The following is a 27004-nucleotide window of genomic DNA, read 5'->3' on the forward strand; positions in this document are numbered from 1 at the left end:
AACCCGTGTCCCCTGCATCGGCAGGCGGACTCTCAACCACTGCGCCACCAGGGAAGCCCCCGGTGGCAATTATTAATAAATCACTGGGACACTAATCTTTGTCTCAGTGTCTGTTTCTGGGGAATCTGAATTAAGACAAATATGGTTTGCTCTTGCTCCAAATTTGACCTTGGAAAAAGAAGAATTTTTATAATGGGGTTTATATAATAATAATCTCTACATCTAATGAAGAAACCTTAGAAATTATCTCAGTATTTAAAATTTTTTTTAAATTTATTAAAGTACAGTTGACATACAATATTAGTTTCAGGTGTACAACATAGTGATTTGACATTTATATACATTACAAATTGATGACAATGATAAGTCTAGTGGTCATCTGTCACCATAAAAGGTTATGACAATATTATTGACTATATTCTCTACTCAGTACATTACATCCCCATGACTTTATTTATTTTATAAATGAAAGCTTGTATCTCTTCATCCCCTTCACCTATTTTGCCCAAACACTTACCCCCTTCCTCTCTGGTGACCACCGGTTTGTTCTCTGTATCTGTGAGTTTGTTTCTCTTCTCTCTTATTTGTTCATTTGTTTTGTATTTTTAGATTTCACATGTAAATGAAATTATACAATATTTGTCTTCCTCTGTATGACTTATTTCACTTAGCATAATCCCCTCTAAGTATATCCATGCTGTTGCAAATGGCAAGATTTCGTTGTTTTTTTTTTAACTTATTTAATTTATTTATTTTTGGCTGCATTGGGTCTTTGCTGCCACACGTGGGCTTTCTCTAGTTGCGGCGAGTGGGGGATGCTCTTCGTCATGGTGCGCGGGCTCCTCATTTTGATGGCTTCTCTTGTTGCAGAGCACGGGCTCTAGGCATGCGGGCTTCAGTAGTTGTGGCTCATGGTCTCTAGGGGGCAGACTCATTAGCTGTGGCACACGGGCCCAATTGCTCCGCGGCATGTGAGATCTTCCCAGACCAGGGCCTCGAACCCGTGTCTCCTTCATTGGCGGGAGGATACTTAACCACTGCGCCACCAGGGAAGCCCAATATTTCATTTTTTTAATAGTTATATTCCATTATATATGTATCATATCTTCTTTATCCATTCACCTATCAATGAGCACTTAGGTTGCTTTCATATCTTGGCTATTATAAATAATGCTGCAATGAAAAGTTAGAGTGCATATATCTTTTCAAATTAGTGCCTTCATTTTCTTTGGATAAATACCTAGAAATAGAGTTGCTGGAACATATGATAGTTCTATATTTAATTTTTTGAAGAACCTCCATACTTTTCCCAAAGTGGCTGCACAAATTTACATTCTCTACCAACAGTGCACGAGGGTCCCCTTTTCACCATATCCTCACCAACACTTGTTATTTCCTGTCTTTTTGGTGATGGCCATTTTGACAGGCATGAGGTAATATCTCGCTGTGGTTTTGATATGTATGTCCCTGATGATTTGTGATGTTGAGCATGTTTTCATTGTCTGTTGGCCATCTGTATGTTTTCCTTGGAAAAATGTCTATTCAGGTCCTCTGTCCATTTTTTAATTACATTGTTTGGTTTTTGATATTGAGTTGGGTGAGTTCTTCATATATTCTGGATATTAACCCCTTACCTGATATATGATTTGTGAATATCTTTTCCTATTCAGTAGGTTGCCTTTTTATTTTGCTAATGGTTTTCTTTGCTGTGAAAAAGCTTTTTAGTTTGATGCAATCCCATTTGTTTATTTTTGCTTTTTTTGGCCTTGCCCGAGGAGACAGGTCCAAAGAAATGTTGCTCAGACTGATGTCAAAGAATGTACTGTCTCTTTTTATTGTCTGATTGCTGTGGCTAGGACTTCCAGTACTATTTTGAATAAAAGTGGCAATAGTGGTTATACTTGTCTTGTTCCTGATCTTAGAGGAAGTGCTTTCAGCTTACCACCACTGAGTATGTTGTTGGCTGTAGGTTTGTCATATGTGACCTTTATTATGTTGAGGTGTGTTCCCTCTGTACCAACTTTGTTGAGAGTTTTTATGATGAGTGGATGTTGAATTTTGTCAAACGCTTTTTCTGTTTTTATTGAGATGACCATGTGATTTTTATCCTTCATTTTGTTAATTTGGTGTATGATGTTGATTGATTTGCAGATATCAAGGCATCCTTGCATCCCACTTGATCATGGTGTATAATCCTCTTAATGTATAATTGAATTTGGTTTGCTAATATTTTGTTGAGGATATTTTCATCTATGTTCACTGGTGATATTGGCCTGTAATTTTTTTTGTGTGGTATCTTTTTCTGGTTTTGGTATCAGTGTGATGCTGGCTTCATGGAATAAGTTCAGAAGCATTCTTTCCTCTTCAATTTTTGGGAATAGTTTGAGAAGTGCAGGTGTTAACTCTTCTTTAAATGTTTGCTAGAATTCATTTGTGAATGCATCTGGTCTTAGATGTTGTTTATTGGAAGGTTTTTGATTACTGATCCAATTTCATTACTGGTAATCAGTCTGTTCAGATTTTCTACTTCTTTTTAATATCGATTAATACCCCAGTTAACCCTGATTCATTCATTCATAATTCATTCATTTATTCATCGGTCAGGCATATATATCTATCAAGCATGTGGCATCTTTCCAGATGCTCACGAATGCCCTTCATGTAGAGGGGAAAAGAGCAACCTTCACTGCATGTGCTAACTGAATATACCTGCTGAGAGAAGGGAAAACAGGTAAAGAAGATTTAGTGAAATGAACCTCTTTAAGCCTCTGTGAAACGTTTCTATTATGCCCAGTCTAATTTTCCCCAGGATCTGCTCCAGAGGTTAGAACTCTTTTTCATGGCTGAATTTGTATATAAGTTATAGAGTCTGGGGCTGGGAGTGGTGGTGGCAGGATTCAGGATAGAAACTGACATCAGTGAAGTTTGTTACATGTGTTACATATAATAGGTACACTGGCCTCTGTAATCCTTATGAGGTGATCATGGGATGGAGGGAAAATCAGAGAAGCAAAATATCGTGGGATGAAACTAAGAAGATTAAATGGGGGAATGAGATTTAATCTGTGTTGGAATACCTCCATGAGATAGAATTCTTGGAGTAAAGTGAATGATGAGCCCAAGATTTCGAACTTAGGTTTCTTCAAGCCCATAAACATTCCTCCAATCCAGTTATTATTATTTTTTTACTAATTTTTTACTTTGTTTACCTCACTTGTCCCATTTTCTCCTTATACAAGAATTGTGTATTATCTGCATATTCTATCATCTCTCTCTCTCATTCATACAGTACAGTCTCTCTCATTCAGTAACCCTTGGCTGTTTTCCAGAGTCAGAGATGTAGTACCTATTTTAGCTTTATTATGCTGTACTTTTTTCCTAATGACATTCTCAATCTTCTAATCAAGAATATGAACATATGCAGTATTTCATGAGGAATATAAAAATGAAATTCCAGACAATGGCATCACTATGTTTATTTAAATATAGTATCAAATATGGTTTTGAGATATATATATATATATATATATATATATATATATATACATATTTAAAGGAACCAATGTATAAAAGAGAAACTGAAATTTTGTGTCTGTGTAAGACAGCAAATGTTTTAACTTTTGTAGAAATATTGAATTTAGAAATACTACACAAAATATCTGGCATGAATCCTGGCACCCAGGGCAGAATGAAAGTTAGTATAGAAGACCCTTCAGCTGAGAAGACTCACAAATTCAGATCCCCTGAACTGAGTCAAATAGATTTACTCTGTTTTTTGTCTGGTAGAAAATCTGGGTGAGTAGGAATTTTTGTTTTTTCTTTTTCTCCCTTTTTATTTCAGTGGCTAAAATAAGACTAACTTTTGCAAATAGGTGTAGACTGTCAAAAACATGTTAAATCAAGCTGCATCTGTTATGAAATAGCAATTGTCATGGTTCTATTTGTTCTGTGATTGTGTAGAAAATCATAAACTCAATAGCATAACTATAAATATGAATAAAGGCTATGAATGCCCTCTCATGGAGAAACCATACCGAAGTACATACTCCACATTGAATTGAATATAAATCACATACTATACAATTTATCTACTTAAAGTATAAAATTCAGTGCTTTTTGGTATATTCACAGGATTGGGTAACCATCACAAAAATGTAAGTTTAGACATTTGTGTCCCCTTTAAAATAAACATTGTACCCATTAGCAATCAATCCCCATTCTCCTCTACAACAGCCTCCCAGGCCCTAAGCAGTCACTGATATAATTTGTGTCTCTAAAGTATGCCTATTCAAGTTTCATATAAATGGAATCACAGAAAATGTCTTCTGTTATTGGCTTCTTTTACTTTCACTTAGCATAATGTTTTCAAGGTTCATCAATGTTGTAGCATATATCCGTATTCCATTCCTTTTTATTGCCAAATAGTATTTTATTACATGGTTATGCCATACTTTGTTTATCTATTCATCAATCGATGGACATTTGGATTTTTCTACTCTTTGGAAATTATGAGTAATGCTGCTGTGAACATTCATGTACAGGTTTCTGTGTGGACAAGTTTTCATTTCTTATGAGTATATACATAAGAGTAGAGTTGCTGGGCCATATGTAACTCTATGTTTAACATTTTGAAGAACTGTCAAACTGTTTTCCAAAATGGCTGTACCATTTTGCATTTCCACAAGTAATGCATGAAAGTGCTAATTTCTCTGTATCCTCACCAGCACTTGCTATTGTCTCTCTTTTTTATTATAGTTTCCTAGTGGTTGTAAACTGGTATTGTGTTGTGGTTTTGATTTGTATTTCTCTAATGATTAATGATGCTTAATTTCTTTTCATTTACTTACTAGCCATTTGTATATGTTCTTTGGAGAAATATCTATTCAAATTCCTTGCTCACTTTTTAAATGGGTTCTGTGCCTCCTTATTATTGAGTTGTTTATAGATTCTGGAAACAAGTCTCTATCAGATATATAATTTGAAAATATTTTCTCCTATTCTGTGGATTATACTTTCACTTTGTTGATGATAGATTTCAGTATTAAATATTTAACTTTTGATGTAATCCAATATATTTTTTCTTTTGTTGCTTATGCTGTTTGTATTGTATCTAAGAAATTATTACCCAAACAAGGTCAAGAAAATTTATGTCTGCTTTCTCCTAAGTGTTTTTCAGTTTTTGCTCTTACATTTAGGCATCAGAACTATTATGAGCTCATTTTTGAATATGTTGTGAGGTAGAGGTCCACTTTTGTTCTTTTAGTGGGGCTACCAGTCGTACCAGCACCATTTGTTAAAAAGACTATTCATTCCCCATTGAATTGTTTTGGCAGCCTTGTAAAAAAAAATCAGTTGACCATAAATGCATGGGTTTATATCTGGACTCTAAATTCTATTCCACTGACCTATCTGTCTATTTTATGCCTGTATTACACTATCTTGATTACTGTAGTTTTGTAGTAGGTTTTGAAATCAAGAAATGTGAGTCATCCAAATTCATTCTTTTTTCAAGATTGATTTGGCTCTTCTGTATTTTTTTTGTATTTTTGTATGAATGTTTTGATCAGCTTGTCAATTTTTGCAAACTTGACAGCTGAAATTTTGATAGGAATTGTGTTGAATCTGTAGATCAATTTGGGGAGTACTGACATTTTAACAATACTTTCTTCCAATTCATGAACATGGAATGTCTTTCCATTTATTTAAACCTTTCTAAATTACTTTCAACAATGTTTTGTAGTGTTTAGTGTACAAGTCTTGCACTTCTTTTGTTGAATTTGTACCTGAGTATTTTATTTTTTTTGATACTATTGTAAATGGAATTGTTTTCTTAAATTCATTTTCAAAATGTTCATTGCCAGTGTGTAGAAATACAGTAGATTTTTATATATTGATCTTGTATCCTGAAACCTTTCTGGACCTATCAGTTTATTAATATTACTTAGCTTATACTATTAATTATTTTACTATTATTAGTATTAATTTTTAGTTGATTTAAACATATATGTTTATACATATATACATATATGATCATATCATATGCAAACAGGGATAGTTTTACTTCTGTCTTCTTGTTTCTTTTTATTGCCTAATTTCCCTGGTAGAAGCTCTAACACAATATTAAATAAAAATGGTAAAAGTTGACATCCTTGAATAGTTTCTGATCATAGGGAGAAAGTATTAATTCATTAACCATTAAATACTATAGTCATTGTTTAACACAGGTGTTCCTTTGCCATGTTGAAGAAGTTCCTTCATATTCTTCATTCACTGAATATTATTGTGAAATGGGGTTAGATATTATAAAAATATTTTTGCATCAATTAATAATGGTCATGTAGTTTTTGTCATTTATACTATCAGTAAGGTGTATTACATTATTTGATTTATTCATGTTAAGCCAACTATGCATTACTGGGATAAATCCCATTTAGACATGGTGGATAAGCCTTTTTTTAAATATAGTCTTCTTATAGCACAAAATTAATTTATTCTATTAGATAGTTGTTCTTTTTGTAATTCTTCAATTTTATTTTATTTATTTTTTTATATAGCAAGTCCTTATTAGTCATCAATTTTATACACATCAGTGTATACAAGTCTTCCCAATTGCCCAATTCATCACACCACCACCACCGCCTGCCACTTTCACCCCTTCATCTCCATACGTTTGTTCTCTACATCTGTGTCTCAATTTCTGCACTGCAAACAGGTGCATCTGTACCATTTTTCTACGTCCCACATATATGCGTTAATATACGATATTTGTTTTTCTCTTTCTGACTTACTTCTCTCTGTATGACAGTCTCTAGATCCATCCATGTCTCAACAAATGACCCAATTTCATTCCTTTTTATGGCTGAGTAATATTCCGTAGTATATATGTACCACATCTTCTTTATCCATTCATCTGTTGATGGGCATTTAGGTTGCTTCCATGACCTGGCTGCTGTAAACAGTGCTGCAATGAAGATTGGGGTGCATGTGTCTTTTTGAATTATGGTTTTCTCTGGGTATATGCCCAGTAGTGGGACTGCTGGGTCATATGGTAATTCTACTTTTAGTTTTTTAAGGAACCTCCATACTGTTCTGCATAGTGGTTGTATCAATTTACATTCCCACCAATAGTCAAGAGGGTTCCCTTTTCTCCACACCCTCTCCAGCATTTGTTGTTTGTAGATTTTCTGATGATGCCCATTCTAACTTGTGTAAGATGATACCTAATTGTAGTTTTAATTTGCATTTCACTAATAATTAGAGATGTTGAGCAGATTTTCATGTGCTTCTTGGCCATCTGTATGTCTTCTTTGGAGAAATGTCTATTTAGGTCTTTTGCCCATTTTTGGATTGGGTTGTTTTTTAAATATTGAGCTGCATGAGCTGTTTATATATTTTGGAGATTAATCCTGTGTCAGTTGCTTCATTTTCAAATATTTTCTCCCATTCTGAAGGTTGTCTTTTCATCTTGTTTATGGTTTCCTTTGCTGTGCAAAAGCTTTGAAATTTCATTAGGTCCCATTTGTTTATTTTTGTTTTTATTTCCATTACTGTAGGAGGTGGATGAAAAAGGATCTTGCTGTGATTTATGTCAAAGATTGTTCTTCTTATGTTTTCCTCTAAGAGTTTTATAGTGTCCGGTCTTACATTTAGGTCTTGAATCAATTTTGAGTTTATTTTTGTGTATGGCGTTAGGGAATGTTCTAATTTCATTCTTTTACATGTAGCTGTCCCATTTTCCCAGCACCACTTATTGAAGACACTGTCTTTTCTCCATTGTATATCCTTGCCTCCTTTGTCATAGACTAGTTGACCATAGGTGCATGGGTTTACCTCTGGGCTTTCTAACTTGTTCCATTGATCTATGCTTCTGTTTTTGTGCCAGTACCATATTGTCTTGATTACTGTAGCTTTGTAGTATAGTCTTAAGTCAGGCAGTCTGATTCCTCCAGCTCCGTTTTTTTCCCTCAAGTCTGCTTTGACTATTTGGAAGCTTTTGTGTCTCCATACAACTTTTAAGATTTTTTGTTCTAGTTCTGTAAAAATTGCCATTGGTAATTTGATAAGGATTGCATTGAATCTGTAGATTGCTTTGGGTAGTATAGTCATTTTCATAATATTGATTCTTCCAATTCAGAAACATGGTATATCTCTCCATCTGTTGGTATCATCTATAATTTCTTTCATCAGTGTGTTATAGTTTTCTGCATACAGGTCTGTTGTCTCCCTAGGTAGGTTTATTCCTAGGTATTTTATTCTTTTTGTTGCAAGGGTAAATGGGACTGTTTCCTTAATTTCTCTTCAGATTTTTCACCATTAGTGTATAGGAATGTAAGAGATTTCTTTACATTAATTTTGTATCCTGCAACTTTACCAAATTCATTGATTAGCTCTAGTAGTTTTCTGGTGGCATCTTTAGGCTTCTCTGTGTGTAGTATCATGTCATCTGCAAACAGTGACACTTTTACTTCTTCTTTTCCAATTTGTATTCCTTTTTCTTCTCTGATAGCCATGGCTAGGGCTTCCAAAATTATGCTGAATAATAGTGGTGAGAGTGGATATCCTTGTTTTGTTCCTGATCTTAGAGCAAATGCTTTCAGTTTTTCACCATTGAGACGAAGTTTGCTGTGGGTTTGTCGTATATGACCTTTATTATATTGAGGTAGGTTCCCTCTGTACCCACTTTCTGGAGAGTTTTTATCATTAATGGGTGTTAAATTTTGTCAAAAGCTTCTTCCGCATCTATTGAGATGAACATATGGTTTTTATTCTTCAGTTTGTAACGTGGTTTATCACACTGATTGATTTGCGTATATTGAAGAATCCTTGCATGCCTGGGATAAATCCCACTAGATCATGGTGTATGATCTTTTTAATGTGCTAGTGGATTCTGTTTGCTAGTATTTTGTTGAGGATTTTTGCATCTATATTCATCAGTGATATTGGTGTGTAATTTTCTTTTTTTGTAGTATATTTCTCTGGTTTTGGTATCAGGGTGATGGTGACCTCATTGAATGAGTTTGGGAGTCTTCCTTCCTCCGCAATTTTTTGGAAGAGTTTGAGAAGGATGGGTGTTAGCTCTTCTCTAAATGTTTTATAGAATTCACGTGTGAGGCCATCTAGTCCTGGACTTTTGTTTGTTGGGAGCTTTTAAATCACAGTTTCAATTCATTACTTGTGATTGGTTTGTTCATATTTTTTATTTCTTCCTTGTTCAGTCTTGGAAGATTATACCTTTCTAAGTATTTGTCCATTTCTTCCAGGTTGTCCATTTTATTGGCATAGAGTTGCTTGTAGTAGTCTCTTAGGATGCTTTGTATTTCTGCAGTGTCTGTTGTAACTTCTCCTTTTTCATTTCCAATTTTATTGATTTGAGTCCTCTCCGTCTTTTTCTTGATGAGTCTGGCTAATGGTTTATCAATTTTGTTTATCTTCTCAATGAACCAGGTTTTAGTTTTATTGATCTTTGCTATCATCTTCCTTGTTTCTATTTCATTTATTTCTGCTCTGATCTTTATTATTTCTTTCCTTCTGTTAACTTTGGGGGATTTTTGTTCTTCTTTCTCTAGTTTCTTTAGGTGTAAGGTTAGATTGTTTATTTGAGATTTTTCTTGTTTCTTGAGGCAGGCTTGTATAGCTATAAACTTCCCTCTTAGAAATGCTTTTTCTGCATCCCATAGGTTTTGGATCCTCGTGTTTTCATTGTCATTTGTCTCTCTGTATTTTTTGATTTCCTCTTTGATTTTTTCAGTGATCTCTTGGTTACTTAGTAATGTACTGTTTAGCTTCCATGTGTTTGTATTTTTTATGTTTTTCCCCTGTAATTCATTTCTAATCTCATAGCTTTGTGATCAGAAAAGATGCTTGATATAATTTCAATTTTCTTAAATTTACTGAGGCTTGATTTGTGACCCAGATGTGACCTATCCTTGAGAATATTCCATGCGCACTTGAGAAGAATGTGTAATCTGCTGTTTTTGGATGGAATATCCTATAAATATCAATTAAATCTATCTGGTCTATTGTGTCATTTAAAGCTTCTGTTTCCTTATTTATTTTCATTTTGAATGATCTGTCCATTGGTATAAGTGAGGTGTTAAAGTCCCCCACTATTTTTGTGTTACTGTCGATTTTCTCTTTTATAGTTGTTAGCAGTTGCCTTATGTATTGAGGTGCTCCTATTTTGGGTGCATATATATTTATAATTGCTATATCTTCTTCTTGGATTGATTCCTCGATCATTATGTAGTTCCTTTCCTTGTCTCTTGTAACATTCTTTATTTTATTTTATTTTATTTTATTTATTTATTTTTTTTGCGGTATTGTGGCCTCTCCCATTGTGGAACACAGGCTCTGGACGTGCAGGCTCAGCGGCCATGGCTCACGGGCCCAGCCGCTCCGCGGCATGTGGGATCTTCCCGGACCGGGGCACGAACTCGTGTGCCCTGCATCGGCAGGCGGACTTTCAACCACTGCACCACCAGGGAAGCCCCATTCTTTATTTTAAAGTCTATTTTATCTAATATGAGTATTGCTACTCCAGCTTTCTTTTGATTTCTATTTGCATGGATTATCTTTTTCCATTCCCTCATTTTCAGTCTGTATGTGTCCCTAAGTCTGAAGTGGGTCTCTTGTAGAAAGCATATATATAGGTCTTCTTTTTTTTTTATCCATTTGGCAAGCCTGTGTCTTTTGGTTGGAGTATTTAATCCATTCACATTTAAGGTAATTATCGATATGTATGTTCCTATGACTATTTTCTTAATTTTGTTGAGTTTGTTTTTGTACCTCCTTTTCTTCTCTTGTGTTTCCCACTTAGAGAAGTTCCTTTAGCATTTGTTGTAGAGCTGGGTTAGTGATGCTGAATTCTCTTAGCTTTTGCTTGTCTGTAAAGCTTTTGATTTCTCCATCAAATCTGAATGAGATCCTTGCAGGGTAGAGTAATCTTGGTCGTAGTTTCTTCCCTTTTATCACTCTAAGTATATCATGCCACTCCCTCTGGCTTGTAGAGTTTCTGCTGAGAAATCAGCTTTTAACCTTATGGGAATTCCCTTGTATGTTATTTGTCATTTTTCCCTTGCTGCTTTCAAGAATTTTTCTTTGTCTTTAGTTTTTCCCAGTTTGATTAGTGTGTGTCTCGGCATGTTTCTCCTTGGGTTTATCCTGTATGGCACTCTCTGTGCTTCCTGGACTTGGGTGGCTATTTCCTTTCCCATGTTAGGGAAGTTTTCGACTATAATCTCTTCCAATATTTTCTCTGGTCCTTTCTCTCTCTCTTCTCCTTCTGGGACCCATATAATGTGAATGTTGTTGCATTTAATGTTGTCCCAGAGGTCTCTTAGGCTGTCTTCATATCTTTTCATTCTTTTTTCTATATTCTGCTCTGCAGCAGTGAATTCCACCATTCTGTCTTCCAGGTCATTTATCCATTCTTCTGCTTCAGTTATTCTGATATTGATCCCTTCTAGTGCAGTTTTCATTTCAGTTATTGTATTGTTCATCTCTCTTGGTCTGTTCTTTAATTCTTCTAGGTCTTTGTTAAACATTTCTTGCATCTTCTCAATCTTTGCCTCCATTCTTTTTTTTTTTTGCTGTACGCGGGCCTCTCACTGCTGTGGCCTCTCCCGTTGCGGAGCACAGGCTCCGGACACACAGGCTCCGCGGCCATGGCTCGCGGGCCCAGCCGCTCCGCGGCATGTGGGATCTTCCAGGATCGGGGCACGAACCCGTGTCCCCTGCATCGGCAGGCGGACTCTCAACCACTGCGCCACCAGGGAAGCCCTGCCTCCATTCTTTTTCCGAGGTCCTGGTTCATCTTCACTATCATTATTCTGAATTCTTTTTCTGGAAGGTTGCCTATCTCCACTTCATTTAGTTGTTTTTCAGGGGTTTTATCTTGTTCCTTCATCTGGTACATAGCCTTCTGCCTTTTCATCTTGTCTATCTTTCTGTGAATGTGGTTTTTGTTCCACAGGCTGCAGGACTGTTGTCCTTCTTGCTCCTGCTGTCTGCCCTCTATTGTATGAGGCTATCTAAGAGGCTTGTGCAAGTTTTCTGATCGATAATCCTTTTTATATCTTGCTAGATTTGGTTTTCTAGTACTTTGCTGAGAATTTTTGATTTTGTGTTTGTAGGGTATATTGGTTTGTATTTTTTTTCTTCTTGTGGTATGTTTGTCTTGTGTTGGTATGAAGATAATTCTGGCCTCATAGAATGAGTTGGGAAGTGTTTCTTCTGTTTTCTTTTCTTGGGAACAGTTTTTGAAATATTGGCATCAATTCTTCTATGAACATCTGATATAATTCATCAGTGAAGCCATGTAGGCCTGGACTTTCTTTGTGATAAGTTCTTAAATCACTAAGTTGATCTCTTTGCTTTTTTTTTTTTTTTTTTTTTTTTTTTTTTTTAGTACGCGGGCCTCTCACTGTTGTGGCCTCTCCCATTGCAGAGCACAGGTTCCGGACACGCAGGCTCACAGGCCTAGCCGCTCCATGGCATGTGGGATCTTCCCGGACTGGGGCACAAACCCGTGTCCCCTGCATCGGCAGGTGGACTCTCAACTACTGTGCCACCAGGGAAGCCCAATCTCTTTGCTTTTATAGGTCAGTTCAGATTGTCTGAATCTTCTTGAGCCAGATTCAGTAATTTGTGTCATAATTTATCAGTTTTATCCAAGTTACCTAATTTATTAACATACTGTTGTTCATAGTATTCCCTTATTATATATTTTATTTCTGTGTACTCAGTTGTGATATCCTCTCTTGATTCCTGAATTTTGTAGTTTGACCCCTCTCTCTCCAGTCTACCTGAAATGTTTGTCAATTTTGTTGATGTCTTCAATGAACCAGTTTTTGGTTTTGTTGATTTTTCTCTGTCATTTTTCTACTCTCTATTTTGTTTATTTCTCTTCTAGTTTTCATTATTTCCTTCCTTTTGCATTCTTTGGATTTAGTCTACTTTGAATCAGGGATGGTTTAGATCTCCTTTCCCCTCAACTTGACTTCTTTCTTTGAGCTTTGGACTCCCTTTGATTTAGGTCTTCTGATGAATTCCATGAGATCAAGTCTGTAAGAAAGAAGTGTGTTGGACTGGGCATCAGATTCCAGCATTGACAGATATTTCCCATTAAACTTGCCACAGTGGGATTTCATTACTCAATATGTTTTTATATATCTTTTAAAATATAATATTAAGATTAATAGCTGAATGAGATTGCTAAACTCAAAAATGTTTGAGAATAATGAAGGATAAAAAGAAATCAATTTATAGAGATATTGTTCACTGTGGTAAGAAATGAGACTCACGTAATAAATGATTTCATGGGTCCTTCTTTCAATATTTGCTTGTTGAGAGTTTGATAATGTGTCAGGCACTGAGTTGGGTGCTATAGGAGCTAGGAAGAAGAATGAGATTAAATGCCATTTAGATCAAGAGAATGGACACATTATAATAATCACAATCACACTGGGTGTATGTTATGAAGGTGATGTACAATATTCAGAAAGAAGGAAACCTGTAGCTGCCTGGAGAATTCAGGTAGCTTTTTTCTTGTAAATACATCTTGAAGAATGACTGGGGACTTCCCTGGTGGCACAGTGGTTAAGAATCCACCTGCCAATGCAGGGGACACTGGTTCAATCCCTGGTCGGGGAAGATCCCACATGCTGTGGAACAAGTAGCCCCTGCTCACCGCAACTAGAGAAAGTCTGTGCACAGCAATGAAGACCCAACACAGCCAAAAAAATAAAAATAAAAAAATAAATATAAAAACAGAATTTATAAAAAAAAAGCCTTGGAATTTAGAGAAAGAGATTTGAAGTTTCTGGCAGAGGCAATAACATTTCCAAGGATGCATAATGAACTTTCATCAGTTGAGAACTTGGAGTACCTTTCGGGAACAAGTTATGGTATCTGGTATAGTTTGTTATAATTTGGCTATCTTAAGAATATATCATAAGAGGAAGAATTCTGCAGATGGTTGTGATCAAGAAGTAAGCTCTCAAACTGGAGTTCACTTTCCTGGTACAGAGATCTCATTGCTGGCTCTCCAGATATGTTCATTATTACGTTTATTCAGCTTCCTATCTGATTTGCTCTTTCAGTTTAGAGGCTTTTTCCCATTCCTTCCCAGGTTTAATTTTGGTATTTATTTCCTGTTCTGGCTTTAATCTTCTCTCCTTCTGGAGTAGAAGTTTCTCAGATGCAAAACAACTAACTGAGGCCTGAGTCCAGCACCCAGCATACCAACATTGCACCCCTAAGGACAGCTCAATGAGAGTCAATTTAAAATATGATCAGTGAAGCTGAGAAGGTAGGTATGTGTGATTTGGGGAAGGATTGGGGGAAAGAATATACTGTATTTTTCTGCAAAGTTTAAAATATTTATTTGTTTTTATGTTTTGAAATTGTATGCTTTAGAGAACCAGGGATCCTTAGAGGTGTCTCTGGGTTCACTACCTGGGAAGTGGGGAAGTTGAGTGAGTGCAGTTTTACTGCCCTCTTTTCTATTGCCTTCTTCTTTCTTTCTGCATTCATTTATATGCCTTGAGATTTGCATAATATTTTGGTTTTATACACTGAAGGTCTACATAATACTTGATTTAAAAAAATTTAAAAGATTCCTGCTGGAAAAAGAGATAAAATTATAACTGTCAGCAATGAAGATCCCTAAGTATTTTTGAGGGAAACAAATGATTTAATTTAGGTTTTAGAAGATAATACTGGTGACAGGATGGAGGATACCCTGGAGGAGAAAGAAAGAACTAGATGTGGGGTAGGGGGGAGGTTGTTGAAAGAGTCTGTGCAGGGAGGACACAGACCTGAACTAAGGCTTTAGAAGTTAGAATGGAGAGTAATGTGACACAGTCAAGAGGCACTTGAGAGGTAGTGCAGATAGGATTTTATAACAAATTGATTAGATTTAGGGCCAGCAATGGAAGGCTGTCATTTTTAGCTTTGGCTTTCATAACTGGGAAGTCCAATGGGTGGATTTGTCTTCAGGTGCAGCTATTTTAGATAATGCCTTTAGGTTCTTATCTTTCTTCATCTCTTGAATTTTCATCCTTCTAAGCTGGTTTGCTTCTTGAGAAGGCTTCCTACTATGCAGTGAGATGATCCCTAGAATATATAGGCTTACAAGTTTATTATTTCAGTGGAAGAGTACAACTCTTTTGCCATCCAGAATCCATGTTAATCCAAATAAGGGACTCTTATTGACCCTGCTTGGGTCATGTGCCCACCAGTACCAATTACTGAATCAGAAAGGTTTATATTTCCCTTTAACTTTGGATGTTTTTGAAGGGTGTTTACACTTTTACATTACTAGTTACCTTAAGACACTGGTGGGATGTAATGGCTCTATTTTATACTCCCCACTTTTCCTCATTTTCACATAGTCCCTGTAAGGATAGAGGATGATGTAAATAAGTGCCAATGGAGAGCTCTTGAATTTAGGCAGTACTGAACATTTCTAAGTTTCAGAGGAAAATTAGAATCTATTCTCCTTTGGGCATTTCTACATGAGAGCTGAAGTGATGACCAGACCCGTATTGGGCTGTGGGTGAGGGGAGGGACAGGGTGGAACCCCACAAAGGGGTTGGCCTCATGGTTGCCTTCTTACTCCTTGCAGCCTTCAGTCTCACCAAAACAGGCTCTTATCTGGACAGATAGGAGACATGGAGTTTATACTAGCAGTTAAATCCTGGGCAGCCACAGACTAATGAGAATGGCGAGAAGAAAGGAAGGAAATCACAATAGGCAGGAGAGAAGGAAAGAACTTGTCCATACTTTTCTTCAAGAGGTTTTCCATATTTTAGGATATTATAGGTCAGGACTTTCACAGTGGGCTTTCACTCTTTTAAGGCACTTTCCAAAAATGGGTGTGAGGTAGAAAGATGGGAGTGAGCAATGGTGGGCCCTGAGTATAGATACTAGATCACAGAAAAAGATTCAATATAGACAAAGAATTATGCAAATAAAAATAAAGAAATGATTTTGTAGAATATTTTTAAAAATCCTTCCATTTATATCTGTGCTGGTCTTTTGAGACCATCTAGTCCAATGGATCCAAGTCCTGGCTGTCCTTTTGAGTCATCTGTGGAACTTGATAAAGATACAGAAGCCTGGATCTTTTCTGGACCTACTGAATTGGAATATTTGGAGTTGGGTATTAGACATTTGCCGTTTTACAAACACTGCTCAAGACATTCTGTGTCTCAGGCTGTTGGAATCTACCCTGCATGCAGCCCAGGCTCCCCTGAAACTGTACCAGCCTACAGGTTGAGTTGGGTTAAAACCACACATATCACTGTCTCTCATCCCTGCTTCTCTTATAAGACTTAAGTTTGCTGAAAGTTCCCTAAAATACTTTGGTGTCCCTAGGGGGAATCTTACATGAGCTTATGAACAGGTCTGGGCAGATGCCATGTAATGTTCACTGGGCCCTGATGCTCCAGCAATCACTACTACGGCTTCCTCAGAAGGATCCAGTCTTGCCCCAGTGCTCAAAATCTCCCTCTGGGCATCTTCCCTGGTATGTTGGATCCTCAGAGCTTTGTGGATGGCCTATACTGGGCCATTGTGAGTCCTCTTCCAGGAGTTCTCTTTCTAGCCCATCTTTCACAAGACCTATAAAATAACTGTGGTTCTCATCAGCAGACCAAGGCACTTATAAAAGAAGAAACTGAGTATCAGAGAGCTTGTGGGACTGGCGCAAATGAGCCAGGGTGTGAGGAACACAGCTGAATCAGCACCAAGGGGCTCAGGTCCAGCTCTAAGTCCCATCCACAGCATGTTTGCTTAGACCTGCAATGAGCTTGCTTTGCTTCCATGTCATGTGTCTCTGGTCCAGGCTGGTTAAAAATTTGGAAACTTGGATAAAAGATGCAAAATATCAAATGCTCGGATTATCAGAGTGAAAATTATGCATCTTCCAGAGAAAGAAATTATGCTTCATTCAGGTGTGAACTAAGTTTTATTTTAGCCCCAGAGATATTGCTCACTTTCCAGATGTCAGGGACAATTCAAGTTAGGACAAAGAAAGAATTAGGCTTATTCTAGATATGGATAAGGAGCACAAATGGGCAGCAGCAAGAGAGGAGAGGTTAATGCAGAGTTTAATGCTTGAAAACTTGCTGATCACTTTCCAGGAGAAACCTGTCAGACCAGGGCCACATAGGCAGATAATATATCTGCTTACCTTTGTTGTTCTGAGAGCTAGTGGAAAAGTCAAACGGAGTGTACAGGACACAGCATGAAGTTTTGACCTCGTTCCAAGTCAAGGAAACTGGAATTACATTATCTATTTTTTAAAGTTTACTCTGGATGTTATATGTCGAGCTGGGAGACCATAGTACTCATCGCTCTGAGAGCTCCCTGCCACCATGGACCTTTGGAACCCAGAGGTGTTCATGTGTATATCTAGGTATTTGGGGTAGAGAGTCTATTTAATGAAAGCACTCACCCCAGCTCCTGGAAATAACTGGACTCTATTAGTGTTGTAGCATTAAAGAATCAGCAGTTGGTGGCTTTAGTTTTTTAAATTTGATTTAATCCCTCACATAATAAGGCAACACCACGCCAAAGGCATTGAGCTTCCACTGTCCCGTCAGGCATGGTTGCAAGGGGTAGTCGAGGTGACCACCATCAGCAGCATACCCCCAAAGTGGCTTACTTGATTGTGGCTAGGAAGAGAGTTTGGAGGACTGTGACATAATCACTCTACTCAGCACTCACATGGCTTCCTCATTTCCTCCACCAGGCTCAGATTTATAAATATGCATCCTTTATCCATGAGGGCTGCTTTGACTTCTGAAGATCAGCAGAGACACTCATATACACTTCCTTTTATTTACTATGAACAAAATAGCATTCCCAGAGGAAATGGGACATGCAGTAACAGAGACCCTTTCGGGACAAATAGAATTTGGGCTACGTTTAGAGTAATGTAGCTAAAGCTCCAACCTCTTCTCCCTTCAGTGAAAGAGGGAGACACATTTGACTTTTTGCCGTGTTATCTACTAGGTCATGATCTGAGAGATAGCAAGATGTAAAAATAGGTGCTCCCCTGGTGGCGCAGTGCTTGAGAGTCCGCCTGCCGATGCAGGGGATATGGGTTCATGTCCCGGTCCGGGAGGATCCCACATGCCGCGGAGCCGCTGGGCTCGTGAGCCATGGCTGCTGAGCCTGTGCGTCCGGAGCCTGTGCTCCGCAATGGGAGAGGCCACAACAGTGAGAGGCCTGCGTACCGCAAAAAAAAAAAAAAAAAAAAAAAAAAAAAGATGTAAAAATAGAAGTGAAGGGCTACATCTTTTGGAATAAAGAAACCTTAGAGAGAAAGCAAGTGATTTAAAGAGAACCAACACTGGAAAATCACAAAAGCACACTGGGGCTAAAGATTTATGGATTTAGAACAAGGGAGCAATGAATATGTGAGTGGTTTTATATTTTGAACTCTTCGAGATGCACATATAATAAATTTCCAACCTCTTTTTGGTGTCATGCAAATCCAAGGGCTTCTTGACAGAGTGGAGAAAAATGTGATAGGGAAGAAACAGAGAGCAAAAGAGGACAAGTGATGCTGGACACATTTTTATGCACAAGAGGATGACTTTTCCTGGGTAATGTTGATTACCAGATAGAGAAGACTTGATGTCATAATAACGTCACAGAACCTCAGAAGCTAGTAACCATGGGACATCCTGATGCTGGCGATTGAAATCTGCTAAGTTGTGTTTCACATTGCCTTTCAGACACAACTTATCCCAGGCTACATGGACATGTTAATGTTCACAGGGACATTGGCCTCATGGTTGCCTTCTTACTCCTTGCAGCCTTCAGTCTCACCAAAACAGGCTCTTATCTGGACAGATAGGAGACATGGAGTTTATACTAGCAGTTAAATCCTGGGCAGCCACAGACTAATGAGAATGGCGAGAAGAAAGGAAGGAAATCACAATAGGCAGGAGAGAAGGAAAGAACTTGTCCATACTTTTCTTCAAGAGGTTTTCCATATTTTAGGATATTATAGGTCAGGACTTTCACAGTGGGCTTTCACTCTTTTAAGGCTTATTGGATTATTGGAATAGTTTGTGGACTGTCATGTGCGGAGAGAGTGGGCTGGCTTAACTCATATCTAAAAGCCCTGTCCAATGATTTTTACAATTAGGTATTATTATGGCAATATATTTTAAAAATATAGTATTTTCTCAATATTATAATTAATATATACAGCCCTCTCCAAGTGAAATCAGAGGAGGTTTTATGCAGAGACACTATTATAGATCCTGTAAGTCATACCATCATATAGGTAGTAAATATTTATACTTTTATACAAATATTGATCGATATACTGCCATCATTTTTTTTTTTTTTTTTTTTTTTTTTGCTGTACGCGGGCCTCTCACTGCTGTGGCCTCTCCCGTTGCGGAGCACAGGCTCCGGACACACAGGCCCCGCGGCCATGGCTCGCGGGCCCAGCCGCTCCGCGGCATGTGGGATCCTCCGGGATCGGGGCACGAACCCGCGTCCCCTGCATCGGCAGGCGGACTCTCAACCACTGCGCCACCAGGGAGGCCCTGCCATCATTTTTATATTCACAGTCCCTTCTTATTCCATCATCCTCCAAACAAATTTTATACTTCTTTCCCTCGATGGTATGATTTTTGCTCCTTTGGCCATTTGAAAAGACTGTTTAATTTTTCTTCAGTGTTATCAGATAGATCAATACTCCTAGGTGACTGAAGTTTCTTTGTATTGTGCAGTCTTACACTTTTTGTGTGGTGAGGAATTTTAAAACACTTTTATTTTCTTAATGGGCTTTTTTCATGGGGATCACAGAGTAATAGAAATAAAGAAAGATGAATTAGAAAACAAATGTATATGCCCATTGGATGGAGGTGTGAGGTGAAAAGGCTCCAGGAACATCAGGAGACTGGTTACGAGCCAGAGTGAGTCTCAGGTGGAGACCGCATTAGTCACACAACAAGATTCCCTTGTTTTGATTGAATTTGCCTCTAGAGCTAAAGGCATTTCTATGCTTACACAGTGACAGGAGGCACAGATGAGGAGGAGAGCAAGAAAACATCCACACGTCTGTAACCACCATTTACAGAGCACGTGGTTTGTCCCAGGCCCCTGCTAAGCCTTGTACAAGCCCAGTGTTATTTAATATTCCCACTTCCCTAGGAGGTGGGTACTGTTGTCACTTACATCCTATGGATGAAGAAACTGAAGCTTAGAGAAACTAAGTCAGTTCCTCAATTTCACAACTCTAGAATGGCAAGGGTGGGATTTGGTTTTATGTGATTAGAAAGACCTTAATTCTTATGATGTATATCTAAGAGATTATTATCATTGAGCTAACTTCTTAGAGTTGGAGCACCTCAGTGCCTTTTGGCCTTTACAGGGTGAAGACTTTCTGCAGGGAGCAGACAGCAATGTTTCAGTCTTTGAGAGCCTCTGCTTGCCATCAGCTGTGAGTGCCCACCCAATAAACAGAGCATCCTCCAGGTGGACCCTGGCTTTGAAATTTAGAGCTGTGTGCAATAGTGAGAGAGCCAGGGATTTGAAAAAATCAGCAGTTTTGAAACAGAAAGGGAGAAAAAGGTTCATAAAGATAACTCTATTAAAGACATCAAAATGTCTCTTGTTTAAGGTTAAAAAACTTACAGCATGCCAGAACACTATAATATTACAAATGACTGTCCGTAGTCATCCTTTTTCTTGTTTTGTCATGTTTATGCCTGGGGATGAAATATTTGATCATTTTTCTTTTAATGGTCTTAAATAAATGGACAAGCTTTGAGAGTCACTATAACTGCAGATGTAAAATTTTAAAAAGAGAGAGAGGTAAGTTTATGGTCTAGAGATTTTTTTTTCTTTTTTTCCCATGCATACAACATCATCTAAGTCAATCTGGCAGAAAAGAGATTTATTGTCGAGGATGGAAATCTGTCAAGAAGGTAATTGTGCCCATGAATCCATCTTGGAAGAAGAAAGGCACAAAGGAGGAGAAGTTTCCAAAGGGAAGCCCCTCTCCAGGGTGCATGCTTGTGAGTCAGGAGAGTTTTGGGGTCAGGTTTATCCAGTACACACTTAATTGGGCTGACAGAGATACCTTCTTCAAAGATAATCGAGTGTAAATCTTTGGGTGGTGGGAGAAGGATTATGGATCGTATTTGCTATTCCCCTTTCCTTTTCTGAGATTCTTATCATCAATCACCTCCAATAACTAGATCATTGAGTCTCAGAATCCTCCAGGTGATTCTGATGGATGGTCTTTGAACCATATTTTGAGGACACTGAAATCAAATCACATCATTTTGATAACCCCCCACTTACTCCTTAATCTCAGAGCAGCAGTTAGAATTTAATTTGCCCACCTAGGAAAACTCTATGCTCAGCAGAGTGGCTTCTGCTAGGTGACTTGGAGAGGTGTCACTTTCCTTCACAGAGGGAGTGATTTGGGACTGTCACTAAGTCTGTTATTAGAGGTTGGAAACTGTGAGACTATTTGGGGACATCTCTGTAACCCCAAGAGTATAGGGATAGGTCCTTTCTTATTGGTCTGAGAGCTCAACCAAACCAAAGTAGAGATAAGGACCTCTGTCCCTTTGGGGCACAGGAGAAAGGAGCTGAGGGGGCAAATGGCAGGGGGCCTAGAACCAGAGCTCAGAAAGGCCAATTGCAGCATAGTATCAATTCTTATTGGGCTCTCATTAGAGCTGCACAGCTTTGGATAAGCCCAAGAGCTGTTTGAAAGAGACTGCTCTTTCATGTATTTCTAGGTCTTACAATTTAAATGAATGTTCTTTATATAAGTTGTAAGCACTTCTTCAATAAATTATAGTTACTCCCTTGACAAGTTCTGCATATATGAGCAAATGCATGAATAAGTTGCATTTTCTTACATTAAACATATATTGATCAAGGCTTCACTCTGCACCAGGTACTGCATTAGGCAAGTTCACATGCATCATTGCGCATGGAAGTGGAAGACCCCACTCTAGGATCTTAAGGGGCTTCTTTAGGGCAGAGGGACCATCTTTGTATTCCCCAGGCTCATGGCCAAGGCTGTGTTCTTTTCGTAGCTGGAAACTAGCTTCTCTTTAATCCACATTATTTCTATAGGGGATTGGAGTCATGTCAGAAGGAGGTCAAGTGTGCAGTGTTGTAGGGACCTGGGAAGTTTGGATATAGCATCGTTCTTGTAACAAAGAAGTATTTGTGTGAGGTTCAACATTTTCCTTTGTTTCATTTCACTTTCCATTTTTGTGTTCTGTGTAAAATTAAATTCAACTCCTTTTATTAAAAGTATCTAGTTGTAGTTTGATTCCTTTGTCATAAAATTATTTTGTCTTTCTACCCATCCTTTCATTTATTTATTCTTCACCTATGGAAGTGTGGAAAAAATGATTTTCACTAAATGATGATACTCTCTCCCTCTCCCCACTACACTTGTGGTATTTTCAGTATTATTTTTGTCCTTTTCTGTTTTGCTTACTTCTATATTAATAGTTTTAATATATTTTATTTTAAAATGTTATCATTATTTTTATTTATTTATTCATTTATTGGAAGGGGGAAAACAATTTAGATAGTTTTCAGAGGGAGAAGGCTAACCAGCATGAAGTCTTCCTCCTTCTTGAGAGGGTTCCTGTGGTGTGAAGCCTAACTAGAATCGCTTAGGATGATCTCATATCCTTGTTTGTTTAGAACAGTCTCAGGTTATGCCTCTTGTCTCACTGGTAATTATTACCAGTGCCTTCTTTCACTCTCAACAATGTGTTGTCTTGGACAATAAATCACATGGTCGTTCTACTTATAACAAAGCATGTGGCCCTGAAGCAAGGGCTCAGGCCTCCTATTTTATGTTTAAGGACACAGGGAGCCTGGGGCCTGAGAGCCTCTCTGTGGATAAGGTGTGGTCCTCCTGTTCACACACTGGGCACAGAATAGGGAGAGAAGCTGCCTCTAAATGCACTTGCCTGTTGATGCGGAGAAGGAATCCTTCAGTGCTTCACCTGGAGGTTACGTGTGGGCAGAATGGCTAATGACTGCCACTCAGCTCCGTTAGCTCTTTGCTGTAACCTCCCCCTATAATAAGGATTGTAATTGCAGAGTAAGGATGCAGTGGTTCAGCAGAGATGTTCTCTGTTGGGAGTATGGCAATAAGACAGACTCAACGTCTCCCTCTCTTTGTGTTCCTTAAACACGCTCACAGCACATACCCCACCACCCAAATCAGAAAGTAAGAGCTGCCACTGCTGCTAGAAGAGCTCTCAGGTCTGGCTCCTAGAAGGAGCTTGGTTCAGGTTCACAGCTTTCCTGCTCTTGAACCTTTCAGTGACAGAGAACAAGGGCAGATTCTGGGAGGAGAGACCCTGGATTTTGGGGAGGGTCCCTCTAGCCTGTCCTCTGACAGGTCTCTTGAGTGACACTGTGACTCTTCAGGGAGTCCTCTCTCTTTGCCTGCCTTCTTCCCTCCCTCCCTTCCTTCCTCCCTTTCCTCCTTCCTTCCTTCTTTCCAGTCACTTATTACTAATATTAACAAGAAATTGTCCAAATAATCTTAAGAGTACTTCTTCCTTCCCCATTCACTTTAGAGACAGGGAAAACTAGCCTAAAAGATGTAAACTGACCCGGGAACTTCAGATGCTGATAGAGCTGGGATATAAACCAGGTCTGTCTGACCCTGGAGTGCACTAAATCATATAACTGTTATGTACTACTACTTCTCATGTGGAGAGAGTCAGAGACTAAAACTGCATCACCTTGCAGAGTTTGGGGCGAACATGCATGGCATGGGGGTCTCTGTCCCAGTTCACTGGCACACTGTAAAAGCTGACTCTGCTTTTGTAGGCTGATGGGAATATGGATACACTAAGGGAGAGACATAGTAAAGGACCAGGGTTGCTGTATGGTCCTAGCAATATTGGGTTGACCAGCTGGAAAACTATTGATGTGGGTGTATTAACTATTTCTTTCCTGGGTAGATTATTCAGTATTCAAAGTAAAGTTCATGAGCAAAAAAGTGCTATTTGGCAAAGCAACCTTATAGCTGTAGAGAAAAATGATTCCCCTTTGTCATTAATTCCAGTACTTTTCTGAAGGACCTTAGTTTGGACTCAGAGCTTCCCTGTTAGCTGTATAAATGGGATTAATGACTTGGGTCTGGCAGAGAACATAAGGTACTTAAGGAACTGTTTCAGCCAGATGGTGCATTATTATTGCTAGGAAAAGGTGGGAATATTAGCAGTTATATGGCCCTTTATTTGCAGAAATTATCCCAATGGCTTATTCACACATATTATAATCCTAATGGTCATTTGATTCTCCCCCATTTGTCATGCTTGTATATATTTGAACATTGAAATTTTGTGATACTAAGGACAAGTAACATCCGCAGAAGCCTGCAACTACCTGTCCTGTGTGTTGCATAGACCACTCGCCTCTCCTGCTGAGGATGCTTACCGAGTCTCCCCCTCCAAAGGCTTCTAGAGGGATGTCTGGGTTCAGGGACCATAGGATCAATTGTATTCTGTTGGTGGAGAGTTTAATATGCATTTTCTGACTAACTAAGGGGCCTTCTGTGTGGACAGCTTCCCTACCAGGCAGCAGGGAATGAGAGAGCTCAAGTAGTGGTGACCTTTATTTCTAGTTACAAAATTTTATATACTATTTTTGCCCTATTTCTATAGGCTTTTAATGCACTAAAATAAGCTGAGACTATTTTTTTGAGTATTTGATTTTTAAAAATTTATTTTATTGAAATATAGTTGATTTCCAATGTGTTAATTTCTACTGTACAGCAAAGTGATTCAGTTATACATAGGTATATAATTATTTTTCATATTCTTTTCCATTATGGTTTGTCATAGGATTTTGAATATAGTTCCCTGTGCTGTACAGTAGGACCCTGTTTATCCATTCTATGCATAGTAGTTTGCATCTGCTAATCCCAAACTCCCAATCCATCCCTCCCCCAACCCTCTACAAGTCTGTTCTCTGTGTCTGTGAGTCTGTTTCTGTTTTGTAGATAGGTTCATTTGTATCATATTTTAGATTCCACATATAAGTGATATCATGATATTTGTCTTTCTCTGACTTCACTTAGTATGACAATCTCTAGGTCCATCCATGTTGCTGCAAATGGCATTATTTCACTCTTTTTTATGGCTGAGTAATATTCCAGTGTGTGTGTGTGTGTGTGTGTGTGTGTGTATACCACATTTTCTTTATCATCTGTCGATGAACATTTAGGTTGTTTCCATGTCTTGAATATTGTAAATAGTGCTGCTATGAACATAGGGCTACATGTATCTTTTTAAATTATATTTTTGTCCAGATATACGTCTAGGAGTAGGATTGCTGGATCATATGAGTATTTGATATTTAACTAACCACAGTAGTAGAGTTCAGCTGGGGCAGCTTGAGGTAGATGCTGGTTTTTGTTGATGATGTTTCCCACCCCTTGTCATTGTAATGTCATTTCAAGATTTCTGTTTCCTGCTTAACAAGTTAGAGGACAATGATAGCAAGAACAACAATAATAAGATATTTATGGAGTACTTAAATGTCAAAAACTTAAATATCAAATGTCAAAAACTTAAATATTAGCTAAGTATCTTAAACACATTACCATATTTACCCCTCACAACAATGCTATGAAATAGATCCTATTTTTATTCTCATCTTACAGAGGATGCAGCTAAGGCTTAAGAGTATTAAAGGGCTGGGCTTCCCTGGTGGCGCAGTAGTTAAGAATCCACCTGCGAATGCAGGGGACACGGGTTGGTTCCCTGGTCCGAGAAGATCCCACGTGCCACAGAGCAGCTAAGCCCGTGCACCACAACTGCTGAGCCTGCGAGCCACAACTACTGAGCCCACGTACCACAACTACTGAAGCCTGTGCGCCTAGAGCCTGTGCTCTACAACAAGAGAAGACACTGCAATGAGAAGCTCGCGCACCGCAACGAAGAGTAGCCCCCGCTCGCCGCAACTAAAAGAAAGCCCGTGCACAACAACGAAGACCCAAAGCAGCCAAAAATAAAATAAATAAACCCACAAAAAACAATACAGTAGATGGTAAATGTACTGACTAAGCTTGAAAGGAGTTCCAGCCACCACGGTGACAGGATACTTTGCTTTTGGAGATAAACAAAGAGAAGCCCCTGCTTTGTTTGGGCATGTAGATTATCTGAAGCATTAAAATGCTACTTGACAAAGATACAGAGTAGTCAAGCTTCTTCTCCAGATTTAATTATTGTTTTTTTTTGTGTGGTACGTGGGCCTCTCACTGCTGTGGCCTCTCCCGCTGTGGAGCACAGGCTCCGGACGCGCAGGCTCAGCGGCCATGGCTCACAGGCCCAGCTGCTCCGCGGCATGTGGGATCTTCCCGGACCGGGGCACGAACCCGTGTCCCCTGCATCAGCAGGCGGACTCTCAACCACTGCGCCACCAGGGAAGCCCCACATTTACTTTTAAAACATATTCTAGTTGCCGGACAATTTGACTTATTCAGCAAAGCTTGATTCAAGAGCAAATTATCCTGTTCAGTGTTAGTCTGGTGCTTGCAAAACATTGTAGCTAAGGATGAAATTCTGTCTATAGGAAGGAATGGCATTCAGTAAATGAAGAGTAGACCCCTATCGCTGCAACTAGAGAAAGACTGCGTGCAGCAATGAAGACTTAACGCAGCCAAAAATTAAATAAATAAATAATTAAAGAAAGAAAGAAAGAAAGAAAGAGTATTAAAGGGCTTACCCAGCCAGTACTCAGCCCAGCACTCAAAACTAGCTGTCTGACTCCATTGGTAGCCGCACTGCACCTTAAATCTGTTGTATCTCACAGTCTAGGACTAATTCTGTGCTGGATTTGAAAACAGTTGCCTATAGTTTAGTTCAGCTTATGGGTTGTTTAGGGACCTTCTGTGCACTCAAATTGCCTACATGAACAGAGTTAAGGTCCAGAGAATGTCCTCAGCACTGAATGCCCCTTTGTCTTCAGT

This window comes from Mesoplodon densirostris, chromosome 1 (genome assembly GCF_025265405.1).
Source record: "Mesoplodon densirostris isolate mMesDen1 chromosome 1, mMesDen1 primary haplotype, whole genome shotgun sequence".
In the NCBI taxonomy this organism is placed as follows: Eukaryota; Metazoa; Chordata; class Mammalia; order Artiodactyla; family Ziphiidae; genus Mesoplodon; species Mesoplodon densirostris.